Here is a 16,837-nt window from a genome sequence, read left to right on the forward strand (position 1 = left end):
AGTCGTCTGCCAGCTTGGTTCCTTAATGGTCCCAAGAAGTCCCATCCAGCCATGCCATCGATGTCAGCTGCAGTGGTTGTGCTTCACCTCGCATCACCACCCGTCTCCGTGCCAACCACTTTCACCCCGACCCAGTGACTGAGAATGGCGGGGAGGAAACCGTTGATGGTCTGGAAGCATGGTAGTAACTAGATACACTAGAGAAGATTTCTTTTCACCCAGCCACAGCCTCTTTCTGACAGGATGGTTCTCTAAGATTGTTTCTCTTAACTACTCTTCTTCTGGACTCCAAACTGGGAGCTGGGGAAATATCCAAACAATCCGCAAACAATTTGATCTCTGGCTCTTTGAAATCATCTTTTGCGTGGTCCACGGATATTAAAAAGCTGGGCTCAACTCCAAAGGTCTTCGCTGGATGGACTCATCTTGACCTTCATGCAGACTCTTCCAGCCTCTCGGGAATTTGTGTGGCTATGGCAAGGAACAGGGCTTAAGGAAATCTGTCTTTCTAGCTAAAATGGTAATACATTTTGCAACAAACAGCATGTGTTGTTCAAATGGACCCTGTAAAACTTGGTGCTGTCATCCAAAATGGCAGATACATCATCAGAAGAGATGCTTACAACCATCAGAGAGCTTTTTCTCGCCGTGCTCGAGTTTTAACTCGTGATACGAAACTCGAGATACGCACGTAGAGTTAGACGGAAATGACTTTACTTGAGTATCGAGACTCTCTAAAATGGAGAGAGTTAAAAAAGCACAAATGAAAGAAAATTTATTTCTTGAGGATGAAACAATTATTTTTATTACGGGCCGCCGGAAGGCGGTCCGTTATTTGATACACATTTAAATATTGTTACTACGTTTCTGCGGGATAGTTCTTTTTCAAAAGAATTAATATCATGAATATTTTTATGAATTAAAAGTAAATTTGCATGTTGAAATATGTTTTATGCCTTTTAAAAAATATCACATATTTTTTGTTTTACTCGTAAATGAAATATAGGTCATACTTAGTAGATTGTCGTGTTTGGGGCGTTTTTATAGAGACTATAATCTATTTGGAAAATTCCGGTATGCGGGGCATACTAAAGACCTGGAATACTACAGACCTGAATGTCATTAAATTTGATATAAATGATATATTTGAATTTCTATGTGCCGTGTCAAAAAATGACTTTGTGTATGTATTTTTTATATTTCCATGTAAAATGTGGTAGAAAATATCATGAAATGACATCCATATCAATTATTTATGCAAAAATATGACAGAAATGAAAATTTGAATTGACTGGAAAATTTGAACTAATCAATTTCTATTTTATCATGTGGTCCCTTGAAATCATATAAACTAATGTATTAAGTTTTCATTCAAAACAATGCAACAAAAAAGAAATGGGTTGAAATACATCATTTCCAATAGAAAAATGATGAGTTGAACTTTGCATGTATTGTACAAATCAATGTGTTTTCCATTACTTCATACTATGGCAATGATCAAACAATTACCGTTAGAAATGCTTACAGTAACGAACTCAATTCTTTATGATAATAGTAAAATGTTAAACTTCAAAACAAGTTGCTGAAAGCATATTTAAATTTACCTTAAAAATTAGTACAACCAACTTTTATTTTCTTCTTTGTGGTGTGTTTTTATGTAAACAACCAATGATTCATACAACAATTATATTTTTGCGGCCCATTTGACGCTTGCGTCAAGATGATATTTTGTTTTCCTTGCAATAGAGCAGACTGGATCATCCATATTTCAAGACTCGAAGTCTTTTCAGATAACATTGTGCCACAGCTTGATAGCAATCAATTTCTTAGATATTTCAAAGTGAGTATAGAATTTTTTTATTTGATCATGAACTCGATTGTACCTTCTCTCTCTGATGATAATGCATGGCCCCGTGGTTGAGGGCCTATCTTGCCCAAGAAAAAAAACTTTCTTCTGTATTTCTGTGGTGCATGGCAAATCAGGAAACGATTAGAGAAGTTAGCAATACACCTGCAATCGACACAACGACAGTTCATAAAATTGTAGTGGCAATGTCATTAAAACAGTTAACGAAAATTTATAATTACTTAACCTTGAATAAGAATTTTTATAAATAATTTTAAACCCTAGTATAAACTGGTATGTAAAGGTTTGCATCCATGCATGTTGTAAATAGTAAAGATGATAAACTGGCCAAATGCAAACAAACAAAAAGGCATTATCTAGTCAATTTCAACTCCAATCTGGATTGCCAGGTATTATAGGCTTTTCAGATGGAACCTATATTCGGTAATCTTCAGCTCTTGGTAGTGACAAAGATTATTTTCACTGAAAAAATGTCCCTTCAATTCAGTTACAGGTGCTGGTACATGTAAAGAATATTTTTACTGTGTTAACATCATGTAAACTATTTTATCATAAAAAAAACCAGGTAACTTAAAACTGTACAAAACTCTTGCTTTACTGATTACTTATAAATGTAAGATGAAGAGCTATCTAATAGCTTTTTCTAAAATATGCAGGTTGTTGCAGACTGTGACATGTTGATAAGAGATACTAACACGGGTAAGCCTGGGTGCACCCAAGATGCACGTGTTCTCAGAAATTCGTTTGTTTGTCAAAGCCGAAAGACAATGTGTCATGCATTGAAAATTTATTATCGCAGACAGTGCCTGTTCATGAAGGAATTGTTTGATGACACTTTTCCGAGATAATGGAAGACTTAATGCACAGTAATGAATATTTAATCAAATGTTGTCTGTGGCCAGATACATGTAAATTGTTGAACAGGTATAAGGGCACTTAAAAAGAATGTTTCGAAGGCTTCGAGAAATAACTGTTCGAAAGCTGTCTCATATAGTTTCACTGATTATTTGAGGATGCATTTTGCAAAATTTATGTGCTTTGCAATATGATGACGATGAAGCCTTCATAGACAATGAAGACAATGGACATCCTAATGCCTACCCTAACATTTTTGTTGACTGAAGGGATGGAGCTAATTCAGACAGCACTTAATGAAGTTTTTGAAATGATTATGGTTCTCTAGCGTATGTTGCACACAAGAATTATATTAAAGATATTAAAAGATTTCTGAAATGGTGTCAATCTTTAATTCACTTTTTGTTAACAAATAGATAAAACAAAACAGAAAAAATTTCAACAATTCAATGTATATTTCAACCAAACAAAGAACTAAAGTGGCACAGGACACAATTTTGATTAGAACAAGGCTTTCTAGCATGTTTGATTCGTTAAGCCCCTTTAAATGTATTTTCATTTGAAAAACCGATAAATTGCTTTTGTTCATAACATCAATATTTTGAAAAATGGTCATATCTGAATTACAATATTAATTACAACTCATAAAAAATGAATGGTTTGATGTTCATCAATATTTAAGCACAGTTTAATTTGACAAAACCATGAAGTTTTTAACTTCAAGTAAAACCTAAAATCGTGTTCATTATGGAGTTAATATTTGTCCGAAGACTTTTCCAACATTTCCAGCATACGATCAATGCGCTGCATTTTGTCTTCAAGTTGTGTTTTCATTGAGTTGATAAGCTTAAATTACTATCTTGTTCTTTGAAATCCTCAATCAATTTGGTGCTATCGGATGTCTTGCGTTATGTAGATTTTAATTTCGTAGTTTTAGCAAGAGTTGTGAATTTGGAACCTCTGTCACTTGACGTAGACGATTTTTTTTCTTCATTTTAAGGAACAGCTAATACGTCTTCTTCCTTGTCCCATTCTATAATTGATTTTTAGTTTATCTCTGAAGCGTCCTTTGTTGAGGCCTTATTGCCATAAACCTAATTAAACTGCTCTAATTACTTCCAGGAATATTTTATTGCTGGTTTTTTCGTTTTCATCATTAATTTCTTTGTATTTTTTTTTCAAGGCCTTCCATTGATTGATCAACTGAGTTTTGGAAACATTTATGAAATTTTTTTCATTTCACTTGCTATTTAACCCCGAAGAACATCAAGAAATTTTTTGCCCGAAAATTTATCCTCCCTCTGAAGGCTGAAATTCTTTACTTTCCTTCCAAACATGCATTGTGTTCTGTAACTAAAGTTAGTTTTTCAGTGATTAGAATATGAAATTCATGAAATGGTTAATTTGATATCATTTGATACTCTGCCTCCTCCCCTTTACTTTTTGTCGCAGCAAAGATTTTGGGAAGTTGTTTTTGTTTTGCTTGTCAGGATGTTTTGGGTGAGTCTGGCCCCCCACTTTCAAAACCGATGCTTCGTACCTGCATGTAGATACACGAGTACTTTTAAATTGGTAGTAGAACTGACATGTTTTCCCCGTTCTTCATGCCTTTTATACAAGAAAATATTTTCAACATTTCAATAACACTTTTAATCGTTTTAAAGCGATATCTCTATTCATTATAACTAAATATAAGGAATCGAGACGAACTTACGTTGCCGATCATTCTTGAATACATTATAAAACTAGAAAACTGACCAGTCAGGAAGGGCCCCGCTATGACAATTAATATAGAGAAGTGAAAAAAACTTTGAATTCCATCCTCTTTATATTAACAATGATGAAAAATAAATGCCCGGCAGAAGATGTAAAGAACTGGAATATATAGGATCTCGTGATTTGTAGTTGGATATGATTTTCATCCAACAATTAAAGTGTTTTTTTCTTGAGCCTTAGTGAGGGGATAAAACACACAAGTTGGATAAAAATCATATTATACTACAAATGAGATTCTATTTATCCCATGTTTTATACACCACAATCAATGTTTACACTGTTTATAAAACTCCACATTATTTTACTTCATTATGCCTACGCAAATCCCATTGTAAAGTCACAACTGTGGGATATCAAAAAAATATCCAATGAGTCATATCCACGGGATAAAGGGGGTTAACATGGGATGAAATAAAATTTGTTAACAAAACAAAGAATTGATACCAATGCAATGATACCTAGGCTTTGCCTCAACTTCAAACAAACATCACTTGCAGACACATGTGTATGGTAATACATATATAACAGATAAAGACAGACCTTAGATTTTCTGAAACAGGCAAGATAATTAATCTCAGGGGATTAATTATCCTGCTCTCATCCATTTATTGAATTTAATCAGGGCTTACAGAAGAAACAATTTTAGGTACTATTCTTAAGTTTCCTTTAATATAAACATAGCAACCAAAAACAACAACAACACCAAAACATCCTTTAAAAAAAAATAAAAATGAAAAAACTGATATCTAATATTTTTTTTTTTATTTATTTATTTTAATTCATATATTTTTTTTTATTTTACAGAATATAAGTATTTGGACTAGAATGCAATATATTCTTTATCAAATACCATCCTTTAAACTGAGGGGTAAAAATGTTAGGGTGCAGCTCATGGAATGAGAGTTTAATTTGCTTGAAAACAAACATCAGTGCAGACAAAGATGTTCATTAATCTCGATATGACAGATAGAGATAAGCCTCTACATTTTCTGTAGCAGGCAAGATAATTAATCCCAGGGGAATAAATGTTCTGCTCTCTCATCCTTTTCTTCTAAATTAACAATAAGATTTTTTTTTCAGAAATGACAGAATGGGGTTATTATCTGATTACCTGTAAAATTAACAGCATTAAGGCAGAAAAAAAATAAAATAAATAATTAAAATATAAAACAGTGAAAAAGGATATCTTAATATATATCTTGATTTTAGAATTCAATAAAATCATAATAAAATCATTGTGTACGGTATTTTAACCAAAATAAAATATGAATATTATATTTTAAATCCATATTTCAAAGAATGTACACAATACTACACATCATTCAAAATTGACCTTAATTCATTTGCAGACACAAGCAGTGCAGTAATTAATCTCAATGTGACAGATAAAGATAAAGCTTAGGATTTTCTTCCTGTGGAAGGTTAATTAATCCCAAAGGACAAATATTGCACAGCCTTCCATGTATACAATGGTAACATTCTCAGCAGTTATCTCTCTTTGCCCATTCATTCTCAGCAGTTATCTCTCTTTGTCCATTCATTCTTATGCATAGTTAGGAATCTACCCCACCACCCCAGCTCCAAACCAGAAGACATAGAGAACCAAACTTAGCATCAAAATATGTATTTCTGCCTACTGAACTACCAAATTTGAACTTGATTGGGCAACCATAAAAAAAGTTATTAGAAAAAAACAGGAAATTTGTGGACGGAAGAGTGACAGACGGACGGACAGAAGGACGGACGGACAGAGTGATTACTATAGGGCACCCGCAAATCCGTGCGGGGCCCTAATTAATTTTATAAAGTTCTTTAAAACGATTTAATTAAAAACCTTTCAAACCTTTTTCTATTTTTTTCAAAATAAAAGAAACAAAGATTCACTCGCGTGTTGTTATTACCGCTTGACGCCATCCTTACTCCATCAAACCCTGCATCGTGTGGGATTTAAACTCAATTTAATCCCAGGCTCAAACTCTCGCTGTTTTCGTAGAACTCTCGTGTCCCAAGACTAAACTAGAGTTTGGGGTGAAAACGCTCAGAGTGAATAAGTGTGGAGAATTAGCGTTGACTCTGTTGTCGTTGTGGAAACACTCTGAAGTCATTGACAGGTCTGTCCCACACCTCGATTAAGTCATATCGGCCTCTCTTCACCTTCGGGCGAGCAGGGATCGCTAATATCGCTTATATCTTCCTTGTCCACCCAAGTAAGAGGGATCCCAGCCGGGAGGAAGCTGTGGCATTCCTGTCTGTCGGTTCCATCAGGTTTCTGTAAACTACAAGATTGTACGACAACCAGACCAGCCCATCCATAGAAACGTGTTTTTTTGCTAAAGCTGCATCCTTGTGGTGCTCTTCAATATGGGACTTCAGGTCGCCTGCCATATTAAAGCTGTTCTCCTTGTCACAACAAAAGGGATAAATGACTCGCAAGGCACTATGAGGCGCTAGTGATAAATGCTTCTTCAGTTTTCGCTTACTGCCAAACAGGGCTCCACATCTTCCCGTTCTCCATGAGACAACACTGGAGAGTCATTCTGAAAGTTCAACAGGAAAAGTTGGCAAGATATGGCTTGGATAGTGTAGTTCATAAATGATTTGAAATACTTAGTGAACAATGAGTAACTACATACAACGAATGAATTAAAATTGTAGACTGTGCACATCCGTCACCTCTCTCCATTTGACTCACAAGAAAAAAACCCACAAAATGACCTCTTCTATCATCCTACTATTCAATATCTACTTGTACTGGTTGTTTCCTAACATTTGTTGATTTTATTGTTGATTATTACTCTGGTACCATTTGGGTGGGGTTTAGTCCTTGTTTGGAAGCAGTGTTTCTGTGTGGTAAACTTACCTCACTGTTTATGAGACCGCTTTACAAAGCAGATGGCATCATCAATTTTCTTGGGAACAAAATAAGGGTCTTCCAATTTGCATATTTTTACCCAATACTTTTTGTTAAGAGAAACTCCGATGCTGTAGAGACTAGCTGCCCTGTATTCCACCATTACCTGAGATAAGAACTCATCCAATTTCCTTTTATCCGTTTGGCAGTACACTGTGAGCATGTTTACCAGTGTTCTATCGAAGAGATCTACTGTATTTTTGAAAGGGGGGGGGGCAGACTCATCCAAATAAATCTTAACAATTAACAGTTATTTTTCAATTAATTATGTCGACATGCAAGTTAAATATGTTGATATGCAAGATAGTTATGTCAACATGCAAAATAACTATGTTGACATGCAAGAAAACTACAATCAAATTAGAGTTATAAAAAATCTCAAATATCGCCAACATGTGACATCCAAGATGCTAGACGCTACCTACTGATGTCTACATGCAACTTATTTATGTCGACATGCAACTGCGTTATGTTGACATGCAAGATAAAGATGTTGACATACAACATATTTATGTCGACATGCAACTTAGTTATGTTGACATACAACTTATAAGTTGCATGTTAACATATTCATCCATCCGGAACACCCCGGGCCTTTCACAGAAAAACACCTCGGAAATGAACCATTAATATACTCAAAAATTGGGGTTATCCGGTTGGAGGTGTGATAAGGCGGAAGTCAACAATAGTAATTTGCTGAAAAAAAAATAGATTCATTTGAAGCAATTCACTAAGTCCTTTTTTCTATGATTTTTTTGTTTTGAATACAATAAAAGACATTTTTATACTTTGAATCGCTTAATTAAAGAGATAAAAGCATAATTGACATAAGATCGTGTATATTTCAAAAACGAAACAAAACTAATGCACGTGGAAAATTCAATATGACCGATAACTGCTCTCAAAACTGCCACAAATATTTACGGCGACATTGAACTAAAGAAGGAACAGAGGGAAGTGCTTGGGTATGTGTACAAAGGTAGAGACTGATGTTTTACCTATTGGTTTTGGGAAGAGTGTGATTTTTCACCATATCCCCTACCTGTTCCAACAAAGATCAGCGATAGTTGTTGCCCCGATATCAGCCCTAATGGAGGACCAGCTTCTGTCCTTGAGTGAAATGAACATAAGTGCATGTTCCCTTACAATGGATGGCTCTTTCTTTAACATTGTTTCCAGGTAAGGTGATAAATGTATAAAACCTGCAAACATGGACCATTTCAATATGGCAGATTTTACGCTAATTTATGTCCATCCAGAGACAGTGACAACAAATAGCAAACTTAGGAGAATGTTACTTACAAAGAAAATTCAACAAGTATGCTGTGTTGTAATTGATGAAGTGCACATGGTTTCAGAATGGTAAGTCTTTCAAACAATTTCAATTGATCATAACAATTGTGTCAGTGCTTCTTACTAACTTGGATTAGTGGGTTCAAATTGCTATCATGTCTCCTTTACACAATGTTATTGGAAGGAAGTAATAAGATTTAATAGTAAATATACCATGTCAGAGAAAATGCAATTTGAGGTTATAATACTGAGGTCAAAATTAATGTATAATAAGTTAGAATTATGCCTAATTATTTTCTTCAATGCTGTCTTTTTTTGTGTATGAGTGTAACATTTTTCAGGAGGGGGCATTTCAATGAGGCGGGAGGCATTTCCAAAGACACAATAATTTTATTTTGGCCTCACATGAGCTTTCCACTTATGTGAACTAAAACGCTAACTTTGAGCATACCAAAATAACCCAATATCTTGTATTTTTTCAGGGTTGACAGCTTCAGGCCATCTTTTAGCAAGCTTGGTGAATTGACAGCTATTTTTCCGAGGATACCCCATTTAGCCTAACTGCCACTGCAACCGCAAAGTGCATTGAACAACTATGTGAAATTTTACAGCTAAGAGATGTGAAACTGGTTACTAGCAACCCAGATAGACCAAATATTTATTATGAGATAAGAACAAGACTTCCAAATGTGAAGAAAAACGACAAGTATGATGACTTAATAAATCCTTTTTGTACTGAACTGAAAAGTTTACAAAGTGCATTCCCTGGTCGATATGCTACATGGATAGCCTTGAGTCCCTGGCATACTGTTACCAGTTCACAGAGGAATTCCTTGATGAAGATGCTTATGACCCAGTGGAACAGGTACCCGAAAACCGCATATTCACTATGTTTCACAAGGACTATACTACAAGGATGAAGACTCATATTATAACGGAACTTAGAAAACTTGAAACTAAAATCCGTCTGTTATTCGCATGCATTTTAGACCACCAACTTCATTAGAGAAGTACATGCAGGAATCAGGGAGAGCAGGAAGAGAGGGACAGCCGAGCAGAGCAACACTGTACTTCAACAAAAGTGACATTGCTGCCAACCGACCAGGAATGACTGATAAAATGAGACGTTACTCTAAGAGTGATGACTTGTGCTTACGATTATTATTGGTGAAACATTTTGGCTTTTCCGAGACTTTGTTTGAAGGGGAAAAGAAAAACTGTTGTTCAAGTTGTAGAAATGATGAGTAGTTATACATCCATGTTGTTGGAATATTGTGTATTTTTGAATCAACATTCTTAAGTGAATATAGCACCTATTGACTAAACTTACAAGTCCAACATAGCTGTCAATTCTGAGAATATATACATGTATTGTTTGTTTGTTTAAGTAACACAATGAAGAAAAGTATTTTGAGGATTAACTTTGTATTTTTATCAACTTATAAATAACAAGTTTTCAAATGAAAGTAGAAATTTTAAATATTGTTTTTGTGTCTATACATCACTCAAAAAGAGAACCGGGATCATCACTATCACTATCACCACCCTCGATATCACTAGTGTCTTCTTCTGTTTGGTCAGAAATCTGTCCCCTACATAATCTTTGTGCCGTTCTTAGGACAACTTGAGGAAATTTTTCCTTGTTTACAGAATAGATAGGATTAGCATTTATTCCCTTGTATGATTGCAAACTTCTCCCTTGGTTACTAAATGGATCCAATTCCCTGGTTTTTTCTAACATTACCTTTAGGTCACTTTCCAGAGATCTTGATTTATGTGTTGTTCTGACCTCACAGATCCCTGCTTCTTCCTCAAAGTGATGGACCACAGATTCGATAACTTGTGCAGCTTTAGAGATTCCAACAATTTTATTGGAACCAAGTCCTCTGATAAGTTCTTTTAGAAGTTTTACTTGATTTTCTTTTTCCATGTCTGCTGGTTTGTTATTTTCAATTCGCCCACTTTTATTAATGAATGATGCAGCTCTCGCTTTCATGGACATCTTTGTAGAAAGCAGGATTTCTGTCTTCTGAATGTAATCAATGCATTTAGCTAGATATTATGATAGTAGTGAGTGACAGTAAAACAAAGGAATCATTGTTTTTAAACATACATTTGTTCTAAATATATCACCTTCTTTGATTGCATCCATGAAATTCCAAATAAGAAATACATACTGTAGAAAACACACAGAGTAATTCTGAATGTCATCAGTTTCCTTGTTAATTCTTGTTGCAGATACTGTAACTCCATTTATAGTCAACTGAACCGATTTGCCAATTGTAAGCAAAGCAATTGGTATTTGTACAATGGTAATCCTATTTTCTTGTCCCTTGCGCAAATTCAATTTGGCATATCTGTTTTGTACAGGAGCTTGTATCAGTAAATCAGTGCTCTGAATTTTAACTTTCAAGTCCAAAATCAGAGAAGACTTGTCATTCTCCAAATCCTGCAAAACAAGGATATACAGTGAAAACTGTTCATAATTGAAATTTTTAACTTACAATAATATATATGAGTACTTAGCAATTGAACAGTTGCAAACCATTATTTTATCTGATAGGTTTGTTATGGCTTTGGTTTTCATGCAGTTAAATATACCGGTATGTGCAACATGAGCATGCACCACATAAATACTTGTAACAAGAGACTCATAGGCCACATCACTCACCTGAACACTTTGGATAAATGAAAAGCAAATTTCAGTTCAGTGCTGATAAGTGGTCTCATTCCTCCCTTGGCAAAGGGGGGCATGATTTTAAACAAACCAAACTGAATCTACACTAACTGAGTATGCTTCCATATTTTGACTAATCAGTGGCTTTAGAAAATTTTTAAAGTTTTTTTTCTTAGACATTTCATCATCTAGTGCAATCTACCTAGTTAAGATGTTAAATCCACTTGCTACACTAACATCATCCCATTGAGGGTCATGTCAGAAGTCAAAATCTATCAACCAATCAAATTGTCGCCAACAAAAGTATTGTATATTTGCTGAAGTGAATAAGTATCCAGTTGTTCTGAATTTAACCTCGGACGTTACCCTCTATTGAATGTTGGTAGATGTTAATGTAGCGAGAATGCGAGTGGATCTTACGTCTAATTTTAATAATATTACTTCTTATCCCAGGGAAGATGGTTTTCTTAAATTTGAATCTACAATACACTAACTTAAAAAAATGAGGATGCTGCTTCTTAATATAAATTATCAAGACAGAAATTTGTAATGATTTTTCCTATATATTTCTTTACATAACTTTGATTTAATACTTTGGTCTTTTTTTTACACCCATCCCCCATGGTCATGGTTTGAAGAAGTTCTAAGAAGAGTACATTATGAAAAGTTTATGACAACTACGACAGAAAAGTTTTGATCAGAAGAGAATATTTCAGCCTTCACCTTTAGTGAGCTAAAACCTACAGTGAAATTAAAATTTGAATAATGGTATTTTGTAAGTTAGAATGTCATATAAATTTAAATGTGCTACTTACCCAAAATCTAACTAATATTTTATCAAGGATTTTGTCCATTGTTTGATGAAATATCTTTTCACGTTTTACTTTGTGGAGTAGGTGCACATTAGTTGGTAAATAACTTTCAGGAATCTCACTTGATTCTTCAGGCATGTCAAAATAATGCAGTGTAAATTCTCTGAAAAGTCCTTTTCCTACAGTTGTAACAAAGTCCTCATGAGCGGCAAACCTGCTTTTCACTTTCCCATTTACATTGGAACGGTGCAGAATTATCTTATCCCATGCCAAACTGCCTTCATCTCTTGATGACTTTAAGTTGAGGAATCGTTTACAGGTTTTCTACAAAGGAAAAGTTAAAAACAATTATTTTGGACCAAACCTAGCTATAGAGGAGATACTGACTCAATTTAACAAAACTTCAAAATACAATCTCCGTGGCCATGATTGATTATACAATGTACACAATAAAAATAAAACTGATAAAAAAAAAAACAAACATGATCCTAATGGTATCAGAAAAAAATATGTTAAATTCAACTTATTATTTCCCATGTAATTGAAGCTTCAAGGGCATAAAGTTTTTGCCCTGTCCATGAACTTTTCATCTTGACCTTGAAGTTTGTCCAAAGAAGTTTGATGATTGTTAAGCATAGATTCACTTGTCACCAAATGGTCCAATATTCCCTTCTTTCAAATGGAAGAAAAATATAGCCAATTTAATTGAAATAAATTACCTCTAGAAAATCCTGTAGTGTGCGAAAGAGCGCAACAATCATTGGAGACAGATTATCAAATCTTTCCAAACTGGTATGGGCACCAGACCTCAAAGCTATAGCCCACTGGAGTCTCTCTCGCGTCAGTTGGTCCCCACCAACTGGTACCTTCATTTTGGGAAATTCTTCACCTAAAACAAATTAACGTCAACATGATAAAATAAATTTTGTATTGAGTATCGATATCTTCTGCATGCAATAAAATGTATGCATTAGATTTTAAATGACTTGTAATTACATGTGTTATTTTCATCAGACTTATTTTGCACTATTTTTATTTAAATTTTTACAAAATAAATGTTTAATTAATATCATAAGATGACAAATTTACAACTTATTAATATTTTATAATTATTCTTTCAGATTGAATAATAGATTAATTCTTGAAAGCATACCAATATATCATAATCTTGAAATTACTGTTACTTGTTAAAAAAAATACAAACACTAACCAAGTAAAGAAGGTAAAAAAAACAAAACTTCAGAAGCCAAGAAACTGTATTGAACCTCGACCGGCTCGTGTATACCAATCCTTCAACTGATTAGTATATGATGTTAATATATCAATGTAGTCAGAGTATGATGTCTCATTTTTTAAAAGTATTGGCATGAGGAAAGGAGTGGATTTCTGTGACATTTCCTCAGCAGGTTCATGCGGTACGTGGTCTGGAATGCACATTTTCATCCATGTAAATTTGTTGGAAAAAGCAACCATATATCTTGCTAAAATGATTTTCAAGCTTTCTCTGTATATTTTCTCCTCTTATAGAGATGGCAGGAAGTTTTCAACTCTTACAGAATTGACATCACCGATGCTCCCTTTGTCACTGTACTTTGAAAGATCTATTCTGTCTGGGGTAAAGTCTAAAGCAAAGAAATGAAAGTCTTTGGCTTTAATATTCATTCTGATTTCGTGTGTAGCCACTCGAAAGTCTAAGTTGTCACCGTTTATCTTGCCATCCCTCCCACTTCTTAGACTCTATATGATTTTTTCATCACAGTATTTCCCCAAGTCATCCATGAAATATTTTTTGGAACTAGTGGAAAGAGGATGTGTGCTTTATTTAGTCTCTGAAGAAGCTGAAAAAATACCCCAAAAAAAAAATTAGTGATTCTTTTCAAAAATGTACATACACATGTATAACTATTACAATCATGCCAATGTTTTAATATATTCAATTATATTAATTATATCTTTATTTATGATTGTTTACCTAAGGACCAAGACTCACCATATTATCCGCATGACTTCTGATAACAAGTGCTGTATACACTCTTTGTAATGCTGAGGACTGCTTGTTTCTACTCTGCATGATCATACCATACATGGTAGCCATTGTCACCTTTTCAGAAGTTGTAAGTTCACTTTCATCTCCAACACCCAAAAGTGAAACTTTTGTTTTCAACTCTCTCAAAGCTTTCTCAAACACAGCACCATTCAACAGCTCAAAGGAGTTCTTCTCTTGTAAAACAGTCTCACCTTTCCTATTAATTTCTATAAAAACAATCCAGTTTCTCGAAGAATGTTTTTAAATTAAAAGATTCTCTTGAACCAGAATTGTTTTCTATGCTAATTGAATTAGAAAAATCATCTTCAGGTAAGTCAAGTTTATTCTTTGCCTTCTTATGATGATTTGTTGTACTACTTTGTGAATTTATGCACAGTTTTTCAACAGACCGTGTTATTTGCTCTGCCACAGAAATCTTCTTAGTTTTATGTGGCCTTTTTACACTTTCTGGGTAATCTTTTTCTTCGAATGCTTTCACAGAATTTTTCATGATTTAAAAATGCAGTTTCTCTAAACATAGAATAGTTTAAAACAATTCTATAACATTTCTCACAAATGTACACCTCGTCGCTATTTTCAAAATCAGAGTAGTTGATACTTGAATGTTTTCCAATTTTTCCACAAAGGAATCTTTGCGAGATTTATTTCCAAAAATATTTATTAGTCTTGTAGGTATTCCAAAGCATGTTACGCAATTTTTGGGATATAATATTTTGACTGGTGTTGTTTTCTTCTCCATACTGAAAAAAAAAGTTTCACAATTATGTACTAAATAAATAACATAAATTACTTCATAGGTTTAACATATAAATATATAAACATACAACAAGAAAATTCAATCTATGCAATGGTTAAAAAAATGACATTATAGCAGGAGCTTGTTCCAGGCGTGTTATTATTCTTTATTTTAATTTAAAAAAATACATATAAGGTATTTATAAGGTAGAGCTCCTGTGCTTTACACAGGTTGGGACCTATCGCCCAAACGGGATGATAGTCCGTTTGGGATATAAATATCCCAAGTTGGCTATAAATTTACAGTGCAAAAAAATTAAAAAAAAATTAATTTGGCTATAAATAACATAAATCCGCATCAAGACACTTAAAACGGAACAACTTTTGGTTGACAAGACCTGGTACAGTTAAATGGGGACACGTTTCAATTACTTAAAACTCATTACAGAATAGTGTGTGTTTACTAACTTCTATATTCTACATGTATGATAATCACGTTTCATTATTTGCATATATACATAATAATATACATTAATTATTTACCTCTAGGCTCCTATCTGGAAAAGATAAACTCACCCATGCTATAACAAATCCGCCATTTTTAAGTCACGTGAGGAACTACTTTCGGTCACATGGGTATATTCGTTTTCGAGGTGTTTTTCTGTGAAAGGCCCGAGGTGTTCCGGATGCATATTCATCTCGCATGTAAACATAACTAAGTTGCATGTCAACATATTCATCTCGCATGTCAACATAAAAAAGTTGCATGTTGACATAAATAAGTTGCATGTTGACATAAATAAGTTGTATGTCAGCATATTTATCTTGCATGTTAACATAAATAAGTTGCATGTCGACATAAAAAGATACCATCTAGTATCTTGGATGTCACAGGTGGGCGATATTTTGAGATTTTGTATGATTCTTATCTCATTTCAATTTTCTTGCATGTCAACATAATTATGTTGCATGTCGACATATTTGATAGAAAAATAACTTGCACACAAGGGGCAGAGATATGCCATCATAAGAAAAGGCTACTTTCTAAAATCATGAAAACCCTAATCCGTGCGGGGGGAAGGGGGTGGCAGTTGGTACATGAATACTTTTAAATTTTAAAAAGAAAAGTGGGGGGGGGGGGGCAAATTTATCTTAATTCACTTTTTTGTATATAAAATTAAGAAAAATCTTTGCTGGGCAAAAAAGTGGGGGGGGGGGGGGCAGACCCCCCCCCCCCCCCGATGCTACGTGCCTGACCATTGGCTTGTGGACGTTGACTGGAGGTTCGAGTTTTCTCTATTCTAAGCAATGCTTGCAGGTCTTTAATTAAATTGGCTTCAAAGGAGTGACCTTGATCTGAGTGAATGTGGAGTAGGGTTCCATAAATTCTTTGACTAAAATGTTGGCTATTGTTTTTGACGCTTGATCTGGTATTGGGAAAGCTTCTGTACTCTTGTTGAAACAGTCGCATACTACTAATATTTACCTTATTCCTATTTCCATTTGTATTAAGTGGAAGTGGACCCAGAACATCCATAGACACCCGCTCCATTGGTTTTCCTAGTATATATTGCTGTAAATAAGCTGTTTTTCCTAGACTTTTTTTTTTTCTGCACAAAGGTCACTTTGTAAGCAATTTTTCTCAATATCTCCTTTCATTTTAGGCAGATGCCAGGTATTTTTGATCTTGTCCAAATATATCTCAGCTCTTAAGTGACTTCCTATGGGGATATCATGGTAATGCCTGAGAGCCTGATTCTGTAGGGAGGCAGGGACTATCAACTGGAAGTGACCAGGACTACTAACACCACAGATACATGTGCAGTACACTAACTGCAGACCATGCATCACCTCCAACCTATCC

The 16,837-nt window shown here is 34.4% G+C and overlaps 3 pseudogenes; 2 read left to right on the top strand and 1 right to left on the bottom strand.

The window, feature by feature from the left end:
- The first annotated feature begins 1,971 nt into the window (after nt 1-1,971).
- On the top strand, nt 1,972-3,036 carry LOC128176923 (uncharacterized; annotated as a pseudogene).
- A 5,430-nt stretch (nt 3,037-8,466) lies between these two features.
- Nucleotides 8,467-9,647, top strand: LOC128175488 (uncharacterized; annotated as a pseudogene).
- Nucleotides 9,648-10,134: 487 nt separating this feature from the next.
- On the bottom strand, nt 10,135-12,509 carry LOC128175140 (uncharacterized; annotated as a pseudogene).
- Nucleotides 12,510-16,837: the final 4,328 nt, after the last annotated feature.

The sequence above is a fragment of the Crassostrea angulata genome, chromosome 3 (assembly GCF_025612915.1).
Source record: "Crassostrea angulata isolate pt1a10 chromosome 3, ASM2561291v2, whole genome shotgun sequence".
NCBI classification, from domain to species: Eukaryota; Metazoa; Mollusca; class Bivalvia; order Ostreida; family Ostreidae; genus Magallana; species Magallana angulata.